We start from the raw sequence: 17,913 nt of genomic DNA on the forward strand, positions 1-17,913 counted from the left end.
ACATAAAAAAGCACATCGTCCGCAAAAGCGGCTAATTTGTGTTCTTCCTCCTCTACTATGCAGCCGCTTATATCAGGATTTTTCCTGATCATAGCTAGGAGGGGTTCAAGGGCCAGGACAAACAATAGGGGCGACAGAGGGCAACCCTGCCTCATCCTGTTTTTCATAACAAATTGTGCTGAAGGGGTATTATTAACCTTTACAAATGCTGCGGGTTGATTATATAGAATTTTTATCCAATTTAGCATCATGGGCCCTATTCCCATAACTTCAGGTGTATGAAACATGAATCCCCAGTCTACCCTGTCAAACGCTTTTTCGGCGTCAATTGACAGGAGTAGACAGGGGACCCCGCTCGTTCTAAATGACTCCATTATTAGGAGAGACCTCACCCCATTGTCCCTTCCCTCCCTCCCAGGGACAAATCCCACCTGGTCTGGGTGGACCAGAAAGGACATTTTCTCTCTAAGCCTAGTTGCCAACACCTTTGCATATAACTTAGTGTCCGCGTTTAAAAGCGCGATCAGCCTATAGCTTGAGCACAGAGTCCGGTCTCTCCCCTCCTTTGGGATGAGTGTTACTGCTGCCAGCAGGGCATCTCTACACAGATCTCCTTGCTTCCCTAGACCATTCCAAATTTGGCACAGCCGCGGGACCAGAGTACTGCCAAAGTTCTTGTAAAAAGTGTTTGTGAAGCCGTCTGACCCCGGGCTTTTGCCCGGGGGGGAAGACTTTAGTGCCTGGTAGATCTCCTCTTCCGCTATCTGGCGCTCTAGCTCTAATGTATCGACTTCCAGCAGTGTAGGAAGTCCTGCCCCTTTTAAGAACTCCTTCGTCTTCTCTACCTTGTTTCCCCTGTTTTTTCCCTCCTTGTTGACCGAATAAAACGATGCACAAAACTGTCTGAATTCCTCTCCTATCTCTTTTGTGGTATACCTCATTTCACCTTTACTATTTTTGATCTTCTCTATATAGTTCTCGTCTTTTTTTTTCTTGATGACTGACGCCAGCTGTTTCCCCACCTTAATACCTTTCATGTGGAACCTTTTTAACTGTATATTCCTAGTTTTCGCCAACTCTTCTTCTAATAGCTCCCTGAGGTCTTCTCTTTTTAATGTCAGTTCTTTGAATGTAGCCTCATCTCTTCCCAGCGAAGCTTTATGGAATTGTTCTAACTGGTAAATTTTAGCAACAAGACTTTCTTTCTTTAACCTCCTTTCTCTCTTCTCGCCTGAGCTTATAGATATTATGACCCCCCTTATGTATGCCTTGAAGGCCTCCCATAAAACCGCCCCCGTTGTCTCGCTCGACTCATTGTGGGTAAAAAACTCATCGATTTCCCTCTGTATTTTCTCAACAACTGTATCTATCATGAGAAGAACCTCATTGAACCTCCAAGAGAACGGGACCCTTGAAAGACCCCTAAACTTTACCGTCATAAAAATTGGTGCATGGTCTGATAGAGTCATAGCCTCAATCTTTGACTCTACTATACACTCCAGCAGGCTATGGTCGACCATCAGGTAATCCAGCCTTGAATAGGTCCCGTGGACCGGGGAAAAGAAGGAATAGTCCCTCACTTTGGGGTGCTGCACCCGCCAGACATCGATAAGCTGACTATCATGCAGCTTCCTCCCTAATCTCACCAGTGACCCCTTCCCTGTGTCCCAGAGGACCTTTCCAGGGCCGGGTCCAAACAAAAATTAAAGTCACCCGCCAAAATTGTTTCCCCCTCCTTAAATGCATTCAAACTCATAAGGGTCCAGGAGAGATACTTTATCGGGGCAGTAAACATTAGCCAATGTATATTTCCTGTCCCCTAAGATAATTTTTACAAACAAAAACCGACCTTCTTCATCCACCCGCTTCTCAATCAGTGTAAATTTGATCCGTTTCGAGAACCCGATAGCCACTCCCTTCACCCTTTTAGTTGGTGAATCACAGTATACCCAGGCTGGGAAATTCTTTGAATTCAACTTGATGTTTTCCTCCTGCACCAGATGGGTCTCCTGCAGGAGGACCACATCTGCATCATACCCCTGTAATTCATTCAGAATTTTCCGCCTCTTCCCTGGTGAATTTAACCCTTTCACATTGTAGGACACACACCTAACCTCTATCCCGGCCGCCATCCGCCTTACTAGTTGTTATACATCTGAAGGGGCACCTCCCCCCCGTCACCCCCCGCCACCCCTACAAGGGCACCTCCCCCCGTCACTCCCCCACCTCCCCCTTCCCAACCCTGCTCCCTCCCCTCCCCCATCCCCCCACCGCTCCCCCACCCCCCTCACCCTCCCTTCCCCGGCCACTATTTGGCCGTTGGGATGCAGTGTCGAGAATAACATATTCCCGACCTGTTTCCCCTCGTGCTCCGGGGTGGGACACTGGTTGTGGACAGCTGTAGTGGCCCCGTTCCCTAAAATATGGATGGGACCTTGGAGGGCCGATTTCTATCCCCCTGTTTACTCCATTTACCCGACTCCCCCCATCCCCCCCCAACAGCCCAAACCCCCCGAACCGCCCCCCCAAACACTCCCCCTTTACTTGTATTGGCTTTGATCTTTAACCCTTTTACCAGGGCATAACCCTATCTGGAATAACTGGAACTGAGATCTCTAAGTTCCTACAAAAGACCTGCAGATCCCCCATATGTTTCATTTTAAATGTCTGCCTTCCTTTGTCACACTTATTGACAGCGGGAAACCCCAACTATATTTCAAATTGGCTCCCTTCAGTAAGTCCAGCAACGTTTTTAATTGGCGCCTTCTCGCCAGAGTTCCTGCCGACAAATCCGAAAATATTTGAACCTCCTGATTACGAAATTTCAGTGGTTGTGCCCCTCTTAAATTCATCCAGATCTTTGCTTTGTCCTCAAATTGATGGAACTTTACTATGATGTCCCTGGGCACATCTTCTCTGATATTAGGGGGCTTTCTTATCCTATGGACTCTGTCGATTTTAAGATCCCTCCCTGGGTTCCTTCCTAGAAGTGGGTTGAAGAGTTCTTTCATCACTATAGACAAGTCTTCCCCTCTCTGTTCTGGTATAGATCTAATCCTTAAATTCTGCCGCCTATTTTGGTTTTCCTGCTCCTCCAATCTGAACTTCAACTCATAATGGTCCCCCTGTAGGGTTTTTACTTGTTTTTGTTCCACCACCCTCTCTGCATCTTCTACTCGCTTTAAGAGATGTCCCAGGTCTGTCCTGACGTTAAGGATTTCTGCTTTAATTGAGTTTTCCAGCCTGATGAACATATCCTGTATCTCATATTTGGTTGGAAGGGCTTCTGCGGTAGGGTCAGCTTCCATGCTTGGGCCTGGTTCTACCTCAGCTTGGGCCTCTGAGTTGGGAATCCCCCTTGCACACCCTTGTTCTTAGCTGCAGTCTTTTTCTTATCTTTAACTTCTTGTTGTTTATTATCAGGTCCTGGGCTTTTTAAATATTTTTAAATTGTGCTAGAGTTCAAACTGTCCCTGGGCTTGCTGGGCTCTGCTTGCTTTTGAGAGCGTCCTCTCATGTTCCCTGCTCCCAAACTAAACAAGCTTTTGCACTTAAGGAGAGAGCGCCCTCCTCCACTCCCCTCAGCTGAAAAACAGGTTCAACATAAAATTTCCGGCCACCAATTCGCCCCTAGAGCCCCCTTCAGATTCAAAACTCTGTCCGACAGGTTGTCTACACATTAAAGGTGGGATTGACTTGGAACCCTTTAAACTTCTAGAACCGCTCTTCCTCCTCTTATTTTAGGATTTATGTCACACCACCGGACTACTGATGTATCCACTCTCCCTCCGGTCTCTTAATTGAACGGTTTGTGAACAAAAAAAAATACAGTTCCGTTATTTATCCCAGGCTCCTACACCTTTAGGTTTTTGGCTTTACCCAGGTAGAACACAATCACAGTCCCTTTAATATAAAAGGTGGCAGCCTTCTCAATACATTCATCCCCTAAGGGCAGAGAAACATACCTTAGTCCTGCAGACCTCTTTGGATTGCCAGTATTCAATGGGGAGGGGTGGAGCGTGCAGCTCTCTCAGTGCCTCATCTGTGTCATGGAAGTCTTCAACAGCTGATCTTTACTGAGCCGATGCTCAGGCAACTGGGACGCCGATGTTTCTTACTCCCTTCACAGTGAGTCATCCTCGTTGACTGAGGGAAAAGATCGGAGGGGAGTGCGGGGGGCCCCAGGGAAAGAGACGAAGCCGAGCTGCAGCGGGATATGGATGTGGGAGACAGGAGACGCCGCGGCGGCGAGCGACTTCTTCAACAGCCGTCCGTCCCATCTCACACACTATCCAATGTGCGCTTTGGCGCTGTGTAGAGATGACTGCTGGCTCACTCCCCCGCCGCCTCGGGTGTAGATTTTAGGCAGCTGGCCCCGGGCTCTCACCCCGTGCCTTCACTGAAGCTGCCATTATTCAGACCTCAGCCCTCCACCTTCCACCGCCCCACCACCAGACCCCTCCCCCACGCAGAGCACGTCACATCACATCTCCAGCCTTGATGTCACTAGGTGTCTTGAGTATAGTTCTCCTTATGGGAATCATCTACAGTGTTACTGTTGGTGTTTCTTTTGGTGGTAATTATATTCTCATATAGGAGCAGGTATTTAATATATGCATCTTCTATATGAGAATCACACTTAATCTTTAAACTTCCTTTTAAGGATAGTTCCCTGTTCAATTTAGTCCTGTTTCAGTGTGCAGATATGTTTCAACCTACAGAATTGCCCAAAAGCCACATTCTTAATCCAGCACGGATGGTGATTAGTATTGGCATGTAGGTAAGTATTGCCTGCACTGGGCTTAAAATGCATCTTAGAAAGAATAGAACCATCATGCGTTGACCTCAACTCCAAATCCAAAACGATAAGGCTATGACTATCCAAGACATGGGTAAAACAAATGCCATACTGATTGTTCTGACAATGATGAAGAAACCCTTCTAGCTGCTCATCCGTGCCATTCCAAATTATGAGAATATCATCAATATACCTCGCATATAGGACCAGTTTCACACCATATGGGTTATGTGACCAGATTTTAAAATGTTCCCAATAGCCCATAAATAAGTTGGCATAACTGGGTGCGAACCTGGCTCTCATAGCGGTCCCCTGTATTTGCCTATGTTTGCCCAAACATGAGAAATTGGTTGAGGAAAATTCAATGCTGTCATACAGGAACCAAATTTTTTGGTGATGGAACAATTGATCTTTACATAGAAAATGTTGTATGGCTGCTAGCCCAAACTCATGCTTGATGGAAGTATATAAAGATGTTACATCTAATGTAAGCCATCTATACTGTTTTTGCCACGTATAATTGGAAAGTATATCCATCATATGGCCGGAGTCCTTAAGAAGGGAGATTTTGGACTACATCTGTAGGAAATAGTCAATGTAACAGCCTAGATTGCTTGTGAGGCTCTCCATACCTCCATATAATTGGCCCTCCAGAGGCATTTGTTTTATCCTTATGGATTTTGGGGATATGGTAAAAGTACGGTGTAGCTGGATAATTTGTATATAAAAAATATTTGTTTTTTTTTAGTACTTCATATCCCAGGGCTGAATCCAATAACGTTTTAAGTTCTTTCTGATATTGTACACTTGGGTCACCAGAGAGTGTTTCATATGTCTCCCAATCTCCCAAAAGCCTGAAGGCTTCTGCCTGATATGTGTCCCTATCCTGGATGACTAACCCTCCTCCTTTATCGGTTTGTCTGATGATGGTTTCATTATTGCTTTTTACACTTTCTATAGGACTATATAGTGCATTAACTTTGGCTCAATCTCTTATTCTATTCTATTTGGTACATAGATCTTTGAATTCCCCAAAAACCGCCTCAAAAAAAGTAGGGATGTGATTGCCTTTAACCCAATGTGGGTAAAAAGTGGAAGCGGGTTTGAAGGTAGGTCCAACTCAGCTTCATTGAACACTGAACTGGAGAGATTGTAGATTTTTATAATGTTGGGGGGAAGTGTTATCTCCTCCCTCTTTTTATGTATCTTCCTCATCCCGTGTACTTTTTTTTGGGCAATTTGTGCCTTGGGCAATTCTGTATGAGGCTGTGGGCATCTCGGCACCCACAGCCTCCTGGAGTAAAAAAAGTAGTATCCTCCTCACTATGATGTGAGCTAATAGATGTAGATATTACATTGGGTGGTGAGGCATTCGGGTTGGAGGGGCGGGAAGTGTTGGTATGTGACAGAAGCCCAGTTCCTACATTGGGAGTTGTTCTAGTAGCCAGATCAGGCTACTATTTATCATCCTGTTTAGGGGTTTTTGATGCATCTTGGCCTTATGGTTGGGTCTATTACATGACTAGCTACCATTATTTATAGGCCTAACAGGATGATGTAAATCATTGGGTGGTTTATTATTAACCCTTGGTGCATGTTTTACACCTTTTATCAGTTGTTCCCCTTCTGGGATGAATGCTCATACAGCCCTACTCCCTCCAAATTCCTTGTGGGGATGGCGTATGTTTGGATAATGGTGGTTCTGTACTGGCTTCCTCTAGCTGAACTCCCTTTCTTGCAGATAATCTAATCTATCTTTTTCTAATTGGTCTGACTTATCCTTTTGAAGCGGATCTGATTAGGAATATCATTTGTTCATTAACCACTTCAGCCCCGGAAGATTTGGCTGCTCAATGACCAAGCCCTTTTTTGCGATACGGCACTGCGTCGATTTAACTGACAATTGCACGGTCGTGCGACATTGTACCCAGACAAATTTGACACCCTTTTTTTCCCAATAATAGAGCTTTTTTTTGGTGGTATTTGATTATCTCTGCGGTTTTTATTTTTTATGCTATAAACAAAAAAAGAGCGATAATTTTGAAAAAAAACACAGTATTTTGTACTTTTTGCTATAATAAATATCCCCAATTTTTTTTAAAAAAGCAAATTTTTTCCTCAGTTTATACCAATATGTATTCTTCTCTGTATTCTTCTTCTTCTGTATATTTTTGGTAATAAAAATCGCAATAAGCGTATATTGATTGGTTTGCACAAAAGTTATAGCGTCCACAAAATAGGGCATTTTTATTATTATTTTTTTTTTACTAGTAATGGCAGCAATCTGCAATTTTTATTGGGACTGCGATATTGCGGTGGACAAATTGGACACTTTTGACACATTTTTGGGACCATTGACAATTATACAGCAATCAGTACTATAAAAATGCACTGTTTACTGTATAAATGTCACTGTCAGGGAAGGGGTTAACTGTGTTCCCTAGGTGTTTTCTAACTGTAGGGGGGATAGGACTGTCTAGGAGGAGAGAGAGAGATCGGTGTTCATACTTAGTATGAACACACGATCTGTCTCTACTCCCCTGAAAGAACCAGGAGTTTCTTGCCCTGTCCCCGGTTCTCGCTCTGTCACAAGCGATCGCGCCTGTCAGGCACTCGCATCAGCTCTGGGCACATGCTGCTGGAGCGTGCTCGGCCTTAGTGGCCAAAAGGCAACCCGACGTAAGGTAATGTCGTTTCACCCAGCCGTGCCATTTTGCTGCAGTAACATATAACAATATTCAATGCAAAGCCCCAAGGGAGGGTTTTGTATGCTGTCATGCTTATGTATCAGGAAAGGAAAATTACCGTTAGGTAAGTTTACACTTTTCCGTTTTCCTGACACAAGCATGACAGCATATACAAATGGGATGTAGCACACCACAAATCACAAGGGATTTGTGCGAACACTGTTAAAGTCTATGGTACGTGAATGTGAAAAATCAAAAGTGATAATTTTAAAGGCTTATATGCAAGTTATTGCCATAAAAGGTGTATGGGGACCCGGGCACTGCCCCAGGGGACAATGCAAAAAAAAAGTTTTTAAAACGGCTGTTTTTTGAGCAGCAGTGATTTTAACCACTTCCAGCCAAAGGACGTCATATGACGTCTTTGATTTTCAGTGGGGAATCTGAAAGATGGCTACAGCTACAGGCATCATTCAGGTATCATCTTTTAGAGCCGGTGATTCTGTGCACCGTAAAAATGATGATAGCGGCAGTTACGCCGCTTGATCGTTCTTACAGACGACGGGAGGGGACATCCCCCCTCCCGCCGCCCTCCGGTGCTTCTCCGGGCTCTCCCATGCCATCGGGGAACCGGAGAAAGAATCCGCTGCTGCCGGATAATGAGCATAGAGATTTCTGGTGACCAGATCATCACCAGTCATCTCTATGACTGTCAGGGGCCCGGGCGCGACGTTATGACGTCCAGGCAGCGGTTGTAAACAAAGCCGCGATCGTAGCTGGAAGGCATGGGATCATTAAATTTTTTTTCTTTTGAGTTAATGCTTTCCAGCCTGAAGGAGAGATGTGGGGTCTTATAGACCCCATATCTCTCCATAAAGAGGACCTGTCACGCACTATTCCTATTACAAGGGATTTTTACATTCCTTGTAATAGGAATAAAAGTGATCAAAAATGTATTTTTTTAAAGAAAGTGTAAACATGAAAAAATAAAATAAACAAAAAAAAAATTTAAAGCGCCTCCGTCCCCGTGTGCTTGCGCACAGAAGCGAACGCATGTGCAAGTCCCGCCCACATATGTAAACATTGTTCAAACCACACATGTGAGGTATCGCCGCATGCGTTAGAGCAAGAGAAAAATTCTAGCACTAGACCTACTCTGTAACTCTAAACTGGTAACCTGTAAAAAAATTTAAAGCATCGCCTATGGAGATTTTTAAGTATTGAAGTTTGGCACCATTCCATGAGTGTGTGCAATTTTAAAGCGTTACATATTGGGTATCAATTTACTAGGTGTGACATCATATTTCACATTATACACAAAAATTTGGCTAACTTTACTGTTTTCTTATTTTTTAATTCAGGAAATTTAAAAAAAAGCGTTTGAAAATTGCTGTGCAAATACTGTGCGACATAAAAAGTTGCAACGACTGCCATTTTATTCCCTAGGGTGTCTGCTAAAAAAATATATAATGTTTAGGGGTTCTGAGTAATTTTCTAGCAAAAAAATTATGATTTTTACACGTAAGAGAGGAGTGCCAGAATAGGCCCCGTATGGAAGTGGGTAGCCTCCCTGACGGTTTTCCCAAGTGTGGCTCGGGGTTCAATTTCAGCACCATTAGCGGTAACCCTGAGCCTCGGGATTTCATTGCAGGATCCTGGTGCAGTGTTACTTAGCTTGTCCCCAGGATCCTGCGATGTCCCCCACTGTGTCTGCGGGCTCTGTCCTCCTCCGAAGCCTCTCTGTGCCAGGCTCCGTTCCCTGCGAGCATTGCGATGCACGGGGGCGGAGCCTGGCGGCAAATTCAATAAAATGTAAAAATCATAACACGTACTGTAATCTTACAGACTACAGTACTGTTTGAAATTATTTCACATCCCTTTTGTCCCCAGTGCTTTGTCCAATGCCCTACATGCAGTTTTACTGTATATTATATAAACTTTTCTTTCTGCCTGAAAACTTGAGATTGTCCATAGCAACCAAAAAGTGTCCCTTTACATTTAGATAGATTTAAATTAGAACACTTGCAGAATTGAGCGATAGTGAATCGTGGGGAAATGTATTTTATTATTATTTATATTATTATTTTTTTAATTATTTATATTTATTATAATTTATGTTTTTGAGTTTCAAACTTCATCATACCCGGGATATCTACTACACTCTTGGTGGACAGATTTAAGTGTGTTATTGTTAGGAATTACAGGTCTACAATATAAAACGCCAAATTTCCATGCAAAATAATTGTACCGCTTTCAGCACCTAAAATCCGAAATAATCATACCGCCAGGGAGGTTAATAATGCTTAGTGTGAAACAATAAAAATGAAATATTCCTTTAAATATCATCCCTGGGGGGTCCCCTTAGTCTGCCTGTAAAGTAGTGTATCTTTCCCATGTTCATAACAGTACCACAGCAAAATGACATTTCTAAAGGAAAAAATGTAGTTTCAAAACGGCTTGCGGCTGTAATGTATTGTCGGATCCTGGCAATATAGATAAAAATCATTGAAAAAAACAGTGTGAGTTACCCTCCTCCCAGTCCATTACCAGGCCCTTTGGGTCCGGTATGAGTATTAAGGGAGACCCAGCTTCAAAATTTAAAAAAAAATGGCATGTGGATCTCTCCCAAAATCCATACCAGGCCCTTCAGGCCTGGTTTGGATTTTAAGGAGAACCCTATGCCAAAATGTAAAAAAAATGACAAGGGGCTGTCCCCGAAAAAGGTCACATGCCCTCAAACATGTTGCTAGGGACGAGGGCAGTGGTTGTGGGGATCTGCAGGCGGGGGTCTTATCGAAATCTGGAAGCCCTCTTTAACAAGGGAGCCCCCAAATTCCGCCCCCCCATTAACCATAACCAAAATAAGTGTCAAAAAAGTAAAAATGACAGGAGACAGTTTTGGACAAGTCCTTTATTAAAAAATAAAAAAATAAAAAAGTGTCCTGCGGTGTCCATTCATCTTCAATCACAGCGTCCGATGTTCCTGAGAAAAAAAAAACGCAAAAATTCCGCCTCCATGGGAGGCGTCCCCGCGACAGCCATCTTTTTTCTTTGCCAGGTGTTATATAGGCAAGGGCGGGGCCACCTGGTGATGTAACTGGGAGACCACGCCCCTTTCTGATGTCATGTGACATCACTTGATGTCAGAGGGGGCCCTCAGGTATATAACAGCTGCCATCATGAAAAGGCTCCAAATGCGGGGACGCCTCCCAAAGCACCCTCCCCATGTTGAGGGCATGTGGCCTGGTACGGTTCAGGAGGGGGAGGCTCTCGCCACTCCTTTTACTGTGGCCTGCCAGATTGTGTGCTCGGATAAGGGTCTGGTATGGATTTTGGGGGACCCCCACACCATTTTTTTTTGTTCCCCTTATTATCCATACCGGACCCAAAGGGCCTGATAATGGACTGGGGGTGGACCCATGCCATTTTTTTTCAATGATTTTTATGTATATTGCCAGGATCCGACAATACATTACAGCCGCAAGCAGTTTTAAGTGACATTTTTTACTTTAGAGATGTCATTTTTCTGCTCTCATTCATTACACTATGTACAGCTGCTGTGTAAGCAGCCTTACATAGTGTGGGATGTGGACCATAATTGGCCGAAGGCACCCTGCCTACAAACTCGCCTGCTTGCTTAATTATACTCAAGATTTTTGGTACTGCAGGATTTACAGCACCTGCCAGTAGTTCTGCCTCTGCACTCTTGGCCCACAATCCAATTGCTTTAGCAACCAATGTGAATTCCAGGGAAGGTCTGAAGGAACCTCCTGCAAAAGTGTAAATTCTTTTTAATTCTGTATCTATCTTCCTCTCTGGAGCATCTTAAAGGATACAGCATCATCCATTGGTAACGTGACATGTCTGGCTAGCCTCATGACTGCAGCGTCTACAAGTGGGGCTGCTTCCAATAACTGAATTTCTTTTTCTTTAAATGGGTACATCTTCGCAAATCTTTTGGAAAGTGATGGCTTCCTGTCCACTTTTTTCCATTCATTATAAATCAAATCTCTTACTTCCCCGATCAGAGGAAAAGAGAATACCAACTTTCTTAGCTGTGGGCAGGGGCGTTGCTAGGTCTACAAAAGAACTCAGGCTAGTGCCCATATATTTTACATTATATATAATCCTTATATCAGGGTCCCCAAAAAGCCTCCTCCTTACATCAGGGTCCCCAGAGAGCCTTCCCTTACATCAGGGTCTCCAGAGAGCTTCCCCCTTACATCAGGGTCCCCAGAGAGCTTGTCACGTTACCTTACACCAGATGCAGCTTGTCACGTTACCTGCCACCAGATGCGGATTGTAACATACAGTGAGGCTAGTGTATACATGCAGGCTAGTTTATACAGAGAGCGTAGGGTATATAGAATACAGGCTAGTGTATACAGAGAAGCTAGGATATATAGAAGACAGGCTCTAGGGTAGTACAGACAGGCTTCACGGTCTGCACTCACCTGCCGCCTCCTCAGCTCAGGAGCTTGTGTGAGAAAGTTCCTCCCAACTCTATGATATAGGCGGAGCAAGGGAGGAGACTCGCTCTCACACTGATCCGTGGCTCTGGCTCTGATATTCCTCGGGCTGTACATCTTCCATTATGTGCCGGTCTTCTTGGCAGGCTTTTGAATTGGTTGCGCCAGTGGTGGGACTTGCGCCCCATCGGGACACTTTTTATTTTTTAATTAAGGACTTGTCCAAAACTGTCTCCTGTCATTTTTACTTTTTTGACACTTTTTTTGGTGAATGGGTAGGGGTACAAAGTACAAAGGGGCCCTTGTCCCCATCAACATGGGGACAAGGTGTTTTGGGGGGACCTCAAAGCACCCTCCCCATGTTGAGGGCATGTGGCCTGGTACGGTTCAGGAGGGGGGGTGGGCCGCTCTCTCGCCCCCCCTTTTCCTGCAGCCTGCGAGGTTGCGTGCTCGGATAAGGGTCTAGTATGGATTTTGGGGGGACCCCCATGGCATTTTTTTAAATTTTTGCATGGGGTTCCCCTTAATATTAATACCAGACCTGAAGGGCCTGGTAATGGACTGGGGGGGGGGGGGGGGACTCACGCCTTTTTTTTTCAATGATTTTCATGTATATTGCCGGGTACCAGCAATGCATTACAGCCACGAGCAGTTTTAAAAGGCATTTTTTCCCCTTTACAAATGTCATTTTGCTGCTCTCATTCATTACACTATGTACGGCCGCTATGTAAGCAGCTTTATTTAATGTGGGGCATGGGCTCAGCCCCCTGAGCCATGATTGGCCAAAGGCACCCTGCCTTTGGCCAATCATGGCTCTAACAGCAGAGCGCGCTGTGATTGGCCAAAGCATGCAGGTCAGGTGCATGCTTTGGCCAATCAGCAGCCGTCACTGCACTGTGATCTCGCTGTGCATTGACGGTCTCGCAGTTCATTAAGGGACGTTCCGCAGGTGCGCAAATTTCCAGCGAATGCTCCATAATGTTCTAAATTCGGCAAATGGGGAACACCAGATGTTTGAGTCGAACTTACTCATCCGCGGGTAGGCTGTGTAAAATTCAAGAGATTTTGGGTCAGAGGCTATGCAGCACAAGACAGGTCCCACAGTGAAGATCTTAGAGAAGTGTGATTACAGGGAAGTATGAATTATTACATAAGTGCTGGGGAAAAAATTTAAGTTCACAAAGTGCATGCATCCTTTAAATTCAAACCAATCACTATATTAGATTCAGGAAACTACAATTTCTACTACAAGTAACCTTTGATATCATATTGAAGAAAACACAGAGACAAGCGTTATCTGTAGCTGGAATCGATTTACATTTTCAGTTTCTCGCACCATCAATACATTTTTGCCTCAGGCATAGATACCTAAACGCAGAACCTATTTTCTCAAACTTATATAGGTAATAAACAAATATTACAAGACAAAACAAAAACAGTAGGAAAAAAATGGAACAGTCTTTGTTAACCGGTTCCCGACCGGCTCAAGTCTTTTTACGGGGGCAGAATGGCACCCATGCGTGAAGCTCCATACGGGTTTCTCTTAAGAGCCGCCAGAGGGCGCGTGCACCCGCTGCACAGCTGTGTACCCTATGCACGTGGCCAGCGGTCACGATCACGTATAAAAACACAAACCCCTGTTCTGTCAAGGCAGAGGAGACATGTCGTTTGTTCCTACTAAGTAGGAACAACGATATGTCTCCTCCCCTAGTCAGTCCTATCCCCCCCGCAGTTAGAACATACTGAGGGAGCACACATTTAACCCCTTGATTGCCCTCTAGTGTTAACCCCTTCCCTGCCAGTGACATTTACGCAGTAATCAGTGCATTTTTATAGCACTGATCACTGTATAAATGTCAATGGTCCCAAAAATGTGTCAAAAGTGTCCGATCTGTCTGTCGCAATACCGATAAAAAAATTGCAGATCACCGCAATTACTAGTAATAAATAAATAATAGAAATGTCATAAAAATGCAATAAATCTTTCCCATAGTTTTGTAGATGCTATAATTTTTGCACAAACTAGTCAAATTACGCTTATTGCGATTTTTTTACCAAAAATATGTAGAAGAATACATATCAGCCTAAACTGATGAAGAAATTTATTTTGTTTTTTTTTTAAATTGGGGGATATTTATTATAGCGAAAAGTAAAAAATATTGTCCAATACCAATCCTGCACATCTGTATGTTAACCCCTTCATCCACCAGTGTAGATGACCTGTACATTAACCCCTTCAGCTACTTATCCCTCTGTGTATGTCCTGTACATTTAATGTATATAGTGAACCATTACCAAGGACCATGTTATAACCTCCCTCAATAACGGCATGGTAATTGTGGCAAAAGTCAGATCAACTTGGGGTGTCCACTGTCCAAAATGGGCTCAATTTAGGGGTTCATACTGTCCTGGCATTTTAATTATGTTTTAAAACAATAAGTTTTGTGGGTTTTTTTTTTTTTTTTTTTTTTGGGGGGGGGGTCTTTTTTCCTTCATACAGTAGAAAAATAAAAAGGTGGCCATTATACAGCACCAAGACTAAGCTCTTTTTGTATCAAAAGAATATACAATTTATTTGGGTGCAGTGTTGTATGACTGAGGAATGTCAGTAAAAGTGAAAAATGTACAAACCTTTCTATTGTTTCCAAGAGGCCCTAAGCTTTTTTGGTCCTTGTGAATCAATAAAAGTGGCGCTAAATGACAGTATCTATACTGTCTAGTGTAAACTAAAGTGATCTAGTGCTGTAGCAAAGAATGTATATAAATAAATCATGAGTAAAAAACAATCATACAAAATCTCATCGGTGTACAAAAAATCGTGACAATCTCCATAAAAGTGTACCATACACACAGCAATTTATATTGCAAAATGATATTGAACGTGAGATATAGGTAATTTAGTCCACCAATTCACTGAGTGAATTGGTGGACTGTTTCCAGATACTGCACATTTCCTTCACGGTGTCCTGTCTGTGGAATCTTTATGGACTAAATTACCTATATCTCGCGTTCAATATCATTTTGCAATATAAATTGCTGTGTGTATGGTACACTTTTATGGAGATTGTCACGATTTTTTGTACACCGATGAGATTTTGTATGATTGTTTTTTACTCATGATTTATTTATATACATTCTTTGCTACAGCACTAGATCACTTTAGTTTACACTAGACAGTATAGATACTGTCATTTAGCGCCACTTTTATTGATTCACAAGGACCAAAAAAGCTTAGGGCCTCTTGGAAACAATAGAAAGGTTTGTACAGTTTATTTTACTTTTAAAGTGGCAGCTTTATAGTAATTTCATTAGGACGTTTTCTTCTGTAGGGGGTTAGCACCCCTTTGCCTGGCATTTGAGCGCAGTGGTGAAAACTCGAGAGGGGCGTATAGATTTGAGTTTTCTCATTTGTCAAAAGTGAAAAATGACCTGGAAGTGAAGAGAGTGAAACATGCTAGGATTAAAGTGGTTAGGAAGCACACCTCTTTTGCAACATTCTAGTTTTTTCGCATTCCCAATAGTCAACATCAGCTTGATCAGCAGGAGTGCAGTATCACTTGTTTATTTAAGCCTGTACTGATCCCTGTGAAAGTTTCTTGATAAAGAATTTCAGGAATATACAGTAATTTTTGTCGATATACAGTTTTGGACACAGTAACAAAACTTTTGTAAGTATCATAATCATACAACACTAGGCCTTGCTTTACGAGCATTCTTCATGTGGTGAATACTGCCCCAAGTGTAAGTAGTTAAGGTAAGCTACACTTTGCAAGGAAATTTTCCCCAGATCTTAGTGAATTAGGTGAAAATTCACTTTGTGGAAATTAGAAAAACTAAATTTTTTGCTTGCCCGTGATTGGATGGTGGAAGTCAGCAGAGATTCACTTCATTCACTGAGCGCTGAGGAAAATTCTTTTGTCAGTCTACTTGACTTAGGTAAATCAATCCCAATGTATTTGAGTTTAGTAAATCAATTCCAATGCATCTGCCATCTGCTGGATTTAAACATCTGATTCAACATCAACAATGTTATTAGCTCTAGGTGAAGGGGTCCTTTAAATCCAAACTCTAGTTTATGAAAAATTAAAACAAAACCTTCTAGATACAGTTAAAATGGCAGATCTGGCTGACATACTTGTAGAACCCTCTAGTGTGCTACTAATGTGAGAGTAGGCAAAACATAGTCTGGCTCATGGTTAAGCATGAGTCATGGAATCTTGGTCAGGGTTTACTTGAGTTTAGGCTGGATGACTCATGCAGGTATGTCTCTGTTGCCTCTCCCTGGGTCTGGAAGTTTGGAGAAACTTCTAGAGGTTAGTGGACAGAAGCCAGGAAGATTGATCTGCATACTCAGGGGAGCTTGGCCAATTCCCAGGCAGTGAGCCTGGCAAAGTGGTTGAGCCAGCCGCGGAGAGAGTGGAAGATGGATATGGAGTGCTGAGGGGAGTGTCAGTGGCCCTTGAGGAGAACCCCTGATTGCTCTGCCTCTACCTCGGGCCAGGGCTCCGGCTGGCTCAGGAGGATCCTGACAACAGCAAGTGGCAAGGAGAACAGTGTGAGTACTACAGCACCGACAGAGACTGACAAGGGGAGAGACTGCCACACATAGTAGGTCTCTCTGGAAGATGGATAGCGTTGTGCTTAAATCTTCTTTAACCTTGCACTGGGAGATCTCTGGAGCAGTTGGATGGGCTGGTGGAGAGACAGCCAGATAGACTGGTGAAGAAGCAGCCAGGTGGACTGGCATTTCCTCCCGAACTGGGATCAGTGTATACAGGGGAGGTGGATGTACTTCAGAATGCAGTTTACAACACTTTGTGCTACTATTAAGGGACTGAGAGTTCCTATTCTGTAAGGGACTTTTGCATAATTCATTTATCAGTGCTCGGAAAGAGGACAGTTCTGAAGCGTGCACATAGGAAGGAAGTTGCCCCTGGTTTTGTGCAAGTCAAGTTGAGCATTCCATAATTCTTACCCCCATTCAAGTTATTACCCCTAATACAAAAAAAAAAAAAAAACAAGCTCAAAGACTGTTCCTTGTATCTGGATAAAGTGTGGGAAAAAATGCTTGTTGCCTGGCTGTGCAGGAGTGGGGAACTCAGTCATCTGCATCCTCTATGGGGGTAATGCAGTGGCAGCCCGTCCAAGGGCACCGCCGCCTCCTATGCATGCTTCCGGCCCCCAAATATACGTGCATGGTGCCAGATTCCAATGGGTTTTTTTTTTTAAAGCACAAGATTAGAGCCTGAGGCTCTAATAAGCTTCAAAAAAAGGTAGGCTGTATATTCACTATTGTCACACGGATTCTCCTTCCGACCAATCAAGAAACGGGTCTTGAGACCACAAAGGGGGGGGGGTAGTGGGTTGCGTGGGTGGGGGGGTGGCTGTGGGTGCATTGTTTGCCTCCTCCACCCCCCCCCCAAAAAAAAAACACCAGCCGCCACTGGGGTGTGATGCTACTACATATTATCCCCTTCTTTGGCACTTCTTTGTTAAATAACCATCAGCAGCATTCAATCCAATTCCTGTTAGCTCAGGGTATTATGAGTTTATTTCTCCCTTCCCTGAAGATATGTCATCTAGCTGCTCTGGGATAATAGGAGAATTCAGCAGAGTGGTGCCATGTGTCATTATGTGGCTCTGCTCTGTGCAAATTTAGAACTTACCAGTAGGACATAAGAGGAGGACCTGTGATGTTACTAAATCAGAGACTCTTGGTATGCATAATATTTTCTTCAATTAAAAATGGTCTGCGGACCTCCAAGTGGGATAGAGGCTGGATGGGGAGGTGGTCAATTATGGAGCTGGGATTTAAACCGGCCATGCAGATAAAATTATCATTTTCAAACTCCTTTAGATTACCAATAGGGATGAGCCGAACACCCCCCGGTTCGGTTTGCACCAGAACCTGCGAACGGACCGAAAATTCGCACGAACGTTAGAACCCCATTGACGTCTATGG

The sequence above is a fragment of the Aquarana catesbeiana genome, linkage group LG02 (assembly GCF_042186555.1).
Source record: "Aquarana catesbeiana isolate 2022-GZ linkage group LG02, ASM4218655v1, whole genome shotgun sequence".
NCBI classification, from domain to species: domain Eukaryota; kingdom Metazoa; phylum Chordata; class Amphibia; order Anura; family Ranidae; genus Aquarana; species Aquarana catesbeiana.